Genomic DNA, 10,138 nt, shown 5'->3' on the forward strand with positions numbered 1-10,138 from the left:
TGGGATCAAGTCACTCAGTTATATTGAAGAGGACACAGAAAAAATGATAGGCTGACACCTCTAACAGGAGGTTTCACATGATTGTGGCAATTTAAAAATATAATTTATTCAGATTATATCCAGATTGTTATCCCCTCACTTGCATCTTCCTATTCCCATCCTCCCTCTTCCGCTCTATTCCCCTCCCCTAGACCTCTGACAGAAAGAGATTTCTTCCCCCACCATATGACCACAGCTTTTCAGGTCTCATCTGGATAGCTTGCTTACCCTTCTTCTGTGTGCCTCCTGGCCTGGTGCTTCCCCCTTCCCCATTGTGGCATTTATTTGCTTGGTTTCTCTCATCCTCACAGTGGGAAGCCACTGCCTTGATGCCACCTAAAAAATGGGGAAGGCCTACAGGGCAGGAAGCCAAGACAGAGTTCAGCCCACCTTCTGGCAAGAGGCTGGCTATCAAAAGTAAAGAGCTCCAGGAATGTCCTCAAAGATCTCATAACCAAGGCCTACACCTAAAGCAGGGTGCGTTGCTACCCAGAAATATATTACTAAAATAATAGAATGACTGAGTTAGCAATTTGCAATGCTAGAAGTTACACTCTGGGAGTCTTATGGATTCTGTGGATAAATATTTGTGAGAATGGAAATCTGTGAAGTGAAAGATGTCAGACATGTCAGTTTACCTGATAGCAACCTAGAATAAATAAGTAGACAAACCCATTATCTTTCTGAGTTTTCTCACTTTGAAATTAGTTTACATCACATGTGACTCTTTAAAAATAAACTTCCAGACATGCCAAGTCCACATTAGTGACCCCATGTACTTTTATATGTGTGTACAAGGAACACAACACCTGATTTATTTCTTCACAGATCAAGAAGAAAGCTGATAACTTATGGATATCTTTACACTACATGAGACTCTTCAGCAAAATGCCCATAAGCTGCTTTGGGGGCCACTTTCTCAGAAAGACTGCAGGTTACAAAGAACATTGAGCTTTGAGCTGTGTTATGTCCTTGTGTTTCTGGACTGAGACTTAATCCTATTTGGACAAAACAGTAAAAAAAAAAAAAAAAAAAAAAAAACTGGAGAAACAAACTAAAGCTAAAAGTAAATCATTAGATTTTTTTTCTTAAAGTGGTGAAACACCATCATACTATGATAAAACTTTAACCATCAAATTGTAAAGTCTTTATCAACAGGGGCAGAACACTGCAGCATATAAACCCCTGTACCTGTTGACATTTAAACTCACAAAATCTCCATAGAAACCATCTCTACGTGAAAAAGAAAAGGTATTCGTATTATGTGGTCACAAAATTATGCCAATATGACTGGCTATATTAAAACAATATTTTGAGGAAAATAGGCAATTTTGAGTTTCTAAATATATGACACAAAATCTCAAATTTGTTGGATCATTATTTTCAGATTATAAAACAGAACAATATGGTAGCAAAACAAAGAAGTTATTGGAGCTGCAAAAAAAAAAAGGTAGTTAAGATACACAGCTGGCAATAAATTTAGAAAACACCCCATACGATCAAAAATAAAGTGTAATATTTCTATGATTAAAATAGCTTACATGTAATGATTCTTTGAAATTTATTTCTGTCATTTCTTTTTTCCTCTCTGATTTTAAGTGGGTTTTTTGGGTGAACACAAGGTAAAGATGAAGGAAAACGCATAAAGAAGTGGTTATAGTCAGTCACTTCGAGACAAGTATCTCAGTCTAATGTGCTCTTTCTCTGCATCATCGTCAGTATCCAGATGTTCATGCTGCCTTCCTCTGCTTGCCTACAATTCAGTACCATTCTCTGTTCTCCGTGTGTACCATGAGGATAAAATCTGGGGGATGTGTAAACAAAATTTCTTTTACAGTTTGGCCAACAGAGGCATGGTCAGGAGACCAGAGAATTAGAAACAATGAAGGTCAAGTACCATTTGGCTACTTTCTCATGACACCATGGGCTGGGAGTAGTTGGTTTCCTTCCAAAGTCCCTTTTCCTAAAAAGTTGACTTTGTTCATGAGCCAATCTTTTCCTGTCTGTTCACCCTTGTTAGCCCATGAATATTAATGTTATGAAGTAACAAGTTATCATAAGAGTATTGCAAGCCTAGAGTGAAAGAAGTATTAATGAACGTGTTCTATAAGCAATGACCATGACAAAGACTGGAAAGCCTCAGACCCTGTATAAAAGTGTCCATCATAGCTTTCTATCCCTGGATAGGTTTTTGCCAAGGATTGTTCCCCTATAGAGATTTCTCCTACTTAGATAAAGTAAACTCACTTCCTTGTTTAGCTTCATGAAATAAAACTGACTCTGTAAAATAAAAACATGGAGGTTTTAAGGGAATGTTGTTTCTCCATCAGGCAACTCAGTGTGCCCATCTCCACCTTTTCTGTGTGTCTCTGTGTTTGGTTTTTTTCTTAACTATCTCCGTACCCTAGTCAGGTTCAAGTCTCAGGAGTCTTGCAAGGGAATAACAATGGTTTTCTGTTAGTGGACCCTTTATTATATTATCCTCAATTATTTCACTTAAACACTTTATTTGTCCTCTAACAGAACCCTAAATAGTAATATGGGCAACACATACTCACATACTCACATATATTATATAAATATTTATTTCTATAAAATCACACAAACTAACACACCACTACATAAATTATTGAATGCATTTATCATATATATATATATATATATATATATATATATATATATATATATATATATCAAGATACCAGAAACATTCATTCTTCATGTACTTGCTTGCTTGCTCTATGACTGCAAGAGATAAAAGTTATGAAATAAACACTAGCTCAGCCATCTGCAACTCTCTTCCAAACTCTTTTAATCATTTGTTAAGCCATGCAATAACCACACAGAGGAAAAGCAGCACTCTCCTCCTTCTCCTCCCGAAAGATAATGTTCTCTGAAGCAGCATCACAGTCTTATTTCCCAATTGGAATGCTACCTATCTTTAAAATACTCATATATGTGTCTGGATGCCTTCATGCTTCAGCTCACCAAAATACATAGTTAACCCCACGTCTTGAAAATACTTTATTGCTACTGCTGTATAATATTGCAAGTGGTCTTATAGGCTTCGTATAAAGGAAGTAAAGCCTAGTACAAACCCTCTGTCTTCCAATAATGCCCTATGCTTTCTCCCAAGAACCAATGGGTAAAGGAGAGTCCTGAGCTCTGCCATTAAATAACATCTTTATTCCTCATGGCAACTCCTAAAAGTTCTTCATATTTCTCAATGTCAGATTTGAAAGTTGGTCTTTTTCTTCCAGGAAAGGTCTCTTTTCTGCATCTTTCTTTGGCATTTAAGAGCTTCAAACTCTGCAATGTAAAAGCTTTTTCCTACAAAATGTAAAATGCCAAAGTGATATTTACAGAACTGTAAATATCGTTCTCATTGAATTTTAGAACTACCGTATAGAAGGGCAAGAAGTCACTTCTTAGAAGTTCTCAAGAAAGTTAGAACAAAGCCAAATGGGTAAATCTCTTATCCCAATTCACCCTGATGGCTGCAAATCTCTTTGCAGTAAAAAGACAAATGAGAAGCCAGCATGTCATGGAAAGACTCATGGGATATTCTTCCCTTAGTACATGGAAAGTCAGCCTTGACATTAAAGTTGACCAGGATTTTGTCAGAGTACAATTCAAAAACAGGTGTAGTTATATACATGTATATTTAGAAGAACGAGGCAGAGGAATAAATTGAGCCCAGGAGTTCTAGGCAATCATAGTTAATGCAGAAAAGGCCAATCTCAAAACAGGCAAACAAAGTACAGTTCAAAAATTGCAGGTAACAGCGCATTACTGTAAACCCAAGGGAACCATGAGCATGAGTTCAAGGCTAGCCTACATAGCAAGTTCCAAGCCAGCCATAGCTGAACATAAATACCCTGTCACACACACATATATACACACACGCACGCACGCATGCATGCGTGCACGTGCACACACACACACACAGCAACAAAACAGTCAATAACAAAAAATTAATATTGTAAATGAATCCATGATTCCAAATGAAGAGTGTGATATTGAATACAGTGTTTTAGAAGACATTATATCCTCTCCATTGAGCCCTTATTCAGTGTTAGTTCTCAGGGCTGGAGAGATGGCTTAGCAGTTAAAATCACTAACTGCTTTCCCAGAGGACCTGCATTTAATTCCCACCACTCACATGGTGTCTCAGAAATTCTGTAACTCCAATTCCAGGAGATCTGATGCCATCTTTTGGCCTCTGTGGGCACTACACAAATGTGATGCAAAGAAATACATGCAGATAAAGCACCCATCATATAAAATAATAATAAATAATATTGCATGTTAATTTTCATAAAAGTATACTTTCATAAAGAGTATAAAATGAGCCCACATAAGACAAATAAGGTAGATTGTACTACATGGCATAAATGCTCACAAACTCCTATGAAAATAGAGCAATACTGTCAAACATTTTGTTCTGGTGGTATTCAACAATGGGAAAAATGGAGAAATAGAATTAGACAATTCTATGACATATTTGAAAAAAGAATAAAGTGTGTTTAAGAGAAAATAAAACAGTTATACAACATAACAAAGTACTTTAGAGAGTTAGTTTTGCCTTCACTGTGGATACCTGACCTGGTTTTAGACAGGGGCATTGTCAACCCTGGGCTTCTCATAGTATGTAACTGTTATTGGAAAGTGTTGACTAAAAGTTGATAGGCAATAGGATTCTATGATTGAATATGTTGGAGTTAAGGGTTTTGTATTTTAAAGTCATGATTAGAGAAAGTGTTAGGAAAAGTCCCTCAGGAAGGTGTGTATAGTCTGAGTTCAAAGAAGGACAACTGTTGAGAGATGAGTCCGAGCCAGCAACGATCATGAAGTAATAAGGAACTGAACCAAGGTGGCTCCAGAAAGACCAAGTACAGAGAAATGGGAGAGGTAGGTGCCGGTTAGTGGCAATCACATGGGGGCTTATAACTGGCCAAGTGTAAGTCTCAAAAAAGGAACATATAAAGACACCACACTTAAATAATGAAGAAGATAGCAATATCTACCAGAAAAAGTTTGTGAGAAAAAAAATGAAGAATGTAGACCCTCACGTAATGAGCTCAACATGTGACGACATCAAGATAGCCATATTCAAGAGATTAGTGGAAAGTTTTATGGCGTACAGGAGATTCCGAAGAGCTGGTGTTACCAGTTTGAGAGTCAATAAAACAGAAAGAATGCTTGGAGACACAAATGTAGATACGATCAAAAGAAAAAAAAAAAAAGGTACTTGAATTGTGAGAAAGAACAAGGCATGGTTTCCTGGAAATCTTATCGCTAACACCTGGAAGCAAAGCTATTTGAAGAATACACTGAAGATGTCATAGACGTGGCTAGAAAATCAGGGCATAGAGAACCGCAAATGTGCCGCATGACGTTGAAGAGATTAGAGAGACGAGGGTTCCCATCCTGGCTCTGTTCCTCCACTAAATAATGAGAGTAACCATAGTTCACAGCCCATAAAGGGGTGTGAGATGGAATCCAGGACTTCAAGCTAAGCATTTTTTATAATAGGGACAGTGTTACAATGAAATACATTGTGCTAATAAAATAACTGTAAAGGGGTAACTTTTTTCTAGCAAAATTCAAATGAGAAACAGATGCTGTGCCATTATAGATTCCATCCTACGTATGTCAAAAGCCAGAAATATGAATATCTTTTCAGAGAGACATAAAGGTTACTCCAGGTTTTATATGGCTCTAGAATACTTAGTGCGTAGTCGTTATTCACCTTTCACCAAACATTTAGACTCAACATGCTTAGAAAATGTTTTTTTTATTTTTAAAAATTATTTTATTTTATTATAATTTATACACATTACATCCCGATTGTAATCCCCTCACTCTTTCTGTTCCTCTCCCTCTCTCTTCCACCCTTTTCCCTTCCCCTAAACCTCTCATAGGTGTGGTCCTTCTCCCCCACTATATAACCACGGCCTATCAGGTCTCATTTGAGTTGCCTGCATCCCCTTCCTCTGTGTTCCCACAATGCCTCTCTGGCAAGGGGCAGTGTTCAAATTGGAAGCACCAGAATTCATGTCAGAGGCAGCCCCCACATGGAGAATGAGCTGTCCATTGGCTTCATCTGAACAAGGAGTCTAGGTTCTCTGCATGCATTGTCCTTGGTTGGTGCATGAGTTTGTGCAGGCCTTCCTGGGTCCAGATCCAGCAGCCTTGATAGTCTCTTGTGGGTCTGTGCAAACTTTAGTTTAGCACAGAGATCTTGGAGAAATAATATATAATAATTTCTTCCAATTAAAAATGTGTGTTGGTTATTAGTTAATAAAACATACATTTGTACCCTGTTGCCCAAATATTCTTCCTCTTAAATATTTCCTACTTTTTTGATACTATTTCAAAGTCTACATGAAAGTAGTAGAAATAGTGTTGCTTTCAGTTTGTAAAGCATTTATATTCAGGTCTTCCATTATGAGATTAAACTGGGAAATGAATTAACTAACCTAATACCACTGGCTTTCTCTCTTGATTAGACGCCTGCTTCACTGAGATATAAAATATTCTCAACAACAGCAAGTACAGCAACCACCTAAAAGAATAAACCATTTTTATTATGTTGACTAACCTCCCTGAACCAATACAGGACAAAGATGGACTATTGTATTAGTGAAGGTCCTCTAGAGGAATAAACCAATAGAATGTATATGTAACTGTGATGAGATTTATTAGATTGGTTCATATGATCAGAGGCTGGAGAGTCCCACACTGGTCAACTGCAGGCTGCAGAGGTAAGAAGACAGATAGCTTCTCTGTCCAAGCAGCTTGAAACCTCAGACCAAGCAGGCACACCATGCAACTCCAGTGCGAGTGCCTGAAAGAGCTCCAAAGAGTCACTCCTGTGAGCCCATGTCCCAAAGGCAGGAGAATAGAAAATCTTGTATGGGGTGTGGGAGGCATTAGCAAAAACCTATCTGCTCAATAACTGAATTTAATGACACAGGAACGCCCCCATCTGTTGCTGGAGCCACCTGGATTACCAGCATGTTGACGGGTGACATATAGCTTCAGAACATGTATTTATTCCTCATTTTGCTGATCCATGAGACAACTATTTCTGAAAACATCCTTGCGAATACACCCTTTCAAACAATATTGAGAAGAAAAATGGTGACAAAATATTGATGATAAATATGTGTAAAGCCACATAACTACTCAAACACAGCTATAAAATGATTAAATCTTATGCCTAAATTCTTTTAGAAGACTGTGCACTTCAAAATCTGATTAATACCAAGCCAGTATGTTCTTTATAAGAAACAAACCAAATAATAAGATATAAAAGTAAGATGTCAGGAAGCATTAAGTCACTAAAGACAGTATGTACAATGTGTTTATTATCATATTGTTAGCATCAAATAACAGAAGCTTCAAAGCAAAATGATCAGCAGACGTTATTGATCGCTGCTAGGAAATAGTACTCTCGCATTCCTGGGAATCCAGTCATTCTAACATGTATGTTTTGGGTAACATAGGTTCAAAGTGAAAACGAAATCATCTATCAAAAAATGGGATTCTTAGTACTTATCTCTTAGTGGTTGATGCATCAAACAGAAAAAAAAATACAATGAAATTAAAGTTACTTATGTAAACAAGATTGCATTTTGGGAAAATGGTGATGAATTAAAAAAAAAAAAATGTTCCATAAAGTGTAGACTTCTGGTTGCCTGGACACAAGCTAAAGTTGGAAAGGAGTGACTTCTAATGGCACAGAGCTTAGGGTCTGGAACCAACTGTATGGATGACTCTAAACACTGTAGAACTGTACATACGCTTTAACTGCCTTCATTTTAAGATATGTACATTGTATCTCGATAGGGTTTTTTTTTTTTGCCTTTTAGTTTTGTTTTTAATAGAAATCTATTTTTAATGAATTCATTTTTTTTGTTGAAGTAAACAAAAATTTAATCATTTGCATAATTTATAAATAACCATTGCAAATTAAGTATTTATTGGTCATGTAAGATTCATATACTTTTTCTTTTTTAAATACCTTTATTGAATATTTTGGAATTTCATATTATGTACTCTGATTGGGCTCACCACCCAGTCCTCCCATGTCAGCTCTTCTACTCCCCCCTGTGATCCACAAGAAGAAAGAAAAAAAAAAAGCAAGTCCATTTTGTGTTGTCCATATGCACAGTGGAGGATGGTCACAGTGCTCATGGCCAGATCCCCAAGGGAGGATCACTCTTTCTCTAACTGAACCATTCCCCCAGAAGCCATCAAATGAGGTATAGCTGGCAAGGGGCAGGGACAGCCCTGAAGCATTCACGCACATCAACATGGCTTCAGGTGGTGGCCCAGACCACAGGCATCCTCATGGGCTTCATTGGTAACAAGAGCCACATACATCAACACAACCCCTGCAATTTCAGGACCATCAACCCACTCATGATCCTCAGTGCTGTACAGACCACTGGGCCTCAGCAAGGCCTCAGGTCTACACATGAATTTACCATCACTATGGCCACCAAAGGCAGCAAAGGCCAAGGGCATCACCAAGGCATCAGCCATCAATACAGACAGCGTAAGTCCACATGGATCTCAAGCTTCATCGTGGCTAACAGTGTGGACCACAGACACCAGCAAGTCTTCCAGTGGCACCTCAGACAACTGTGGTCCTTCAACGTGGTCCAGGTGAGAAAGTGAAATGTTCCTCATCTCAGCCTTAATTTTTGCCCAGAGCAAGGGGGAATGCTGCAGCCAGGTGGCAGGTTCAAGGACTAAGTGAGCTCCAGGATGCTCTACAACATCCCACTGACCCTACTGGACAATGACAGCCCTCTCTCTCTCACCTATTATAGCCATCATGTCTCCAGGAATGCCTCTCTCCAAAGCGCACCCACTGCTCAATTTTTCTAGGGCACCCGCCTCTCCGGTACGTATTTGATTATTGTAGTGGCACTGGTGTACCTGCCCCACTAGGCCAACCCATGGTGCCTGAAATTTTTTAATTTTTTTTTCATAGGTTACAAGGGCTAATAGGCATCTCGGTGGCTGAAAGCGCTTGTTCTGCTAATGTCTTAATTTGAAACTTGAGCACTCACATCAAGAGCTGGCCAGCTGTGCTTAGCTATAACCTCTTGTGTTAGATGGAAGAGACAGGCAGATCTCCTGAGTTGGCTGACCCAAATGACCAGATTCTGGGTCAGTGAGATGCCCTGGCCTGTAGTGCTGTAATGCTTTTATAATTAGATTTCTCCATGTCAGGGCTGCTTGTCTGAGGCGTGGAGAAAAGACTGATTTATAGGGAAGTTTTCAGACTACATTTCATCTACTCTCTTGAGCTGCAAATTTTAGACTTGTAGATTCCTGTTTATTTCTAATGCCCCTTGATGTGCAGTAGAGACAACAGAAGATTCTACTATTGGTTGTTTGATGTGAAAAGCCGAGCAGCCCAGTAGCTAAAGCTATGATGAGATGAGCCATTGGCTCTCAAGATATGTGAGTGCAACCTCAAGTTTGCATAAAGGTGAGTCACCTTTTCACTTTCTACAAATGAAGATATTGAGGCTTTTAGCAAACAGGTAAAGTGATCTCTAATACAAAGGCCAATGGTAGCAAAAAAAGAGACTGTACAGGAGGTGTTCAGAGGCCATGGCTCCTGGTGAAAACTGATCAATTGCAACACAGGCTTTTAAGGAAGATATAAATCTCAGGAACTGCACACTGAGTGGATTGCAAGGTGAGCTTTAGAACTGTGGAAGCGCCAGTGTCACAGGGGGCTTTGAAAAATGGATTAATGAAAGAGATGGGGGAGCAGAATGAAGAACTTGAGATATAATGCAGAGATAAGACAGCAAAAAGTTCCCAGTGTGGGAGAGGGGAATTTGAATAGTGAACCTGAAAAAGCAAGAAACGACAGATCAATCTCTTCATCAAATCTTTCTTCTCAGATTATGTGAGGAAATAATTTCTCATTAATAAAGCCTAAATCCTGGAAGTTCCAAGAAATACATATATATATATGTATATATATATATATACATATATATATATATGTGTGTGTGTGTGTGTGTGTGTGTGTGTGTGTGTGTGTGTGTGTGGTGTATACAATGTA

At 38.5% G+C, this 10,138-nt stretch overlaps 1 pseudogene; it reads right to left on the reverse strand.

Annotated features, from left to right (window-relative positions):
* The window catches only part of LOC127206440 (transcriptional adapter 3-like), a 67,823-nt pseudogene extending 59,231 nt beyond the window's left edge, over positions 1-8,592 (reverse strand).
* Between the last annotated feature and the right edge of the window lie 1,546 nt (positions 8,593-10,138).

Source organism: Acomys russatus, chromosome 23, assembly GCF_903995435.1.
Source record: "Acomys russatus chromosome 23, mAcoRus1.1, whole genome shotgun sequence".
Classification (NCBI taxonomy): Eukaryota; Metazoa; Chordata; class Mammalia; order Rodentia; family Muridae; genus Acomys; species Acomys russatus.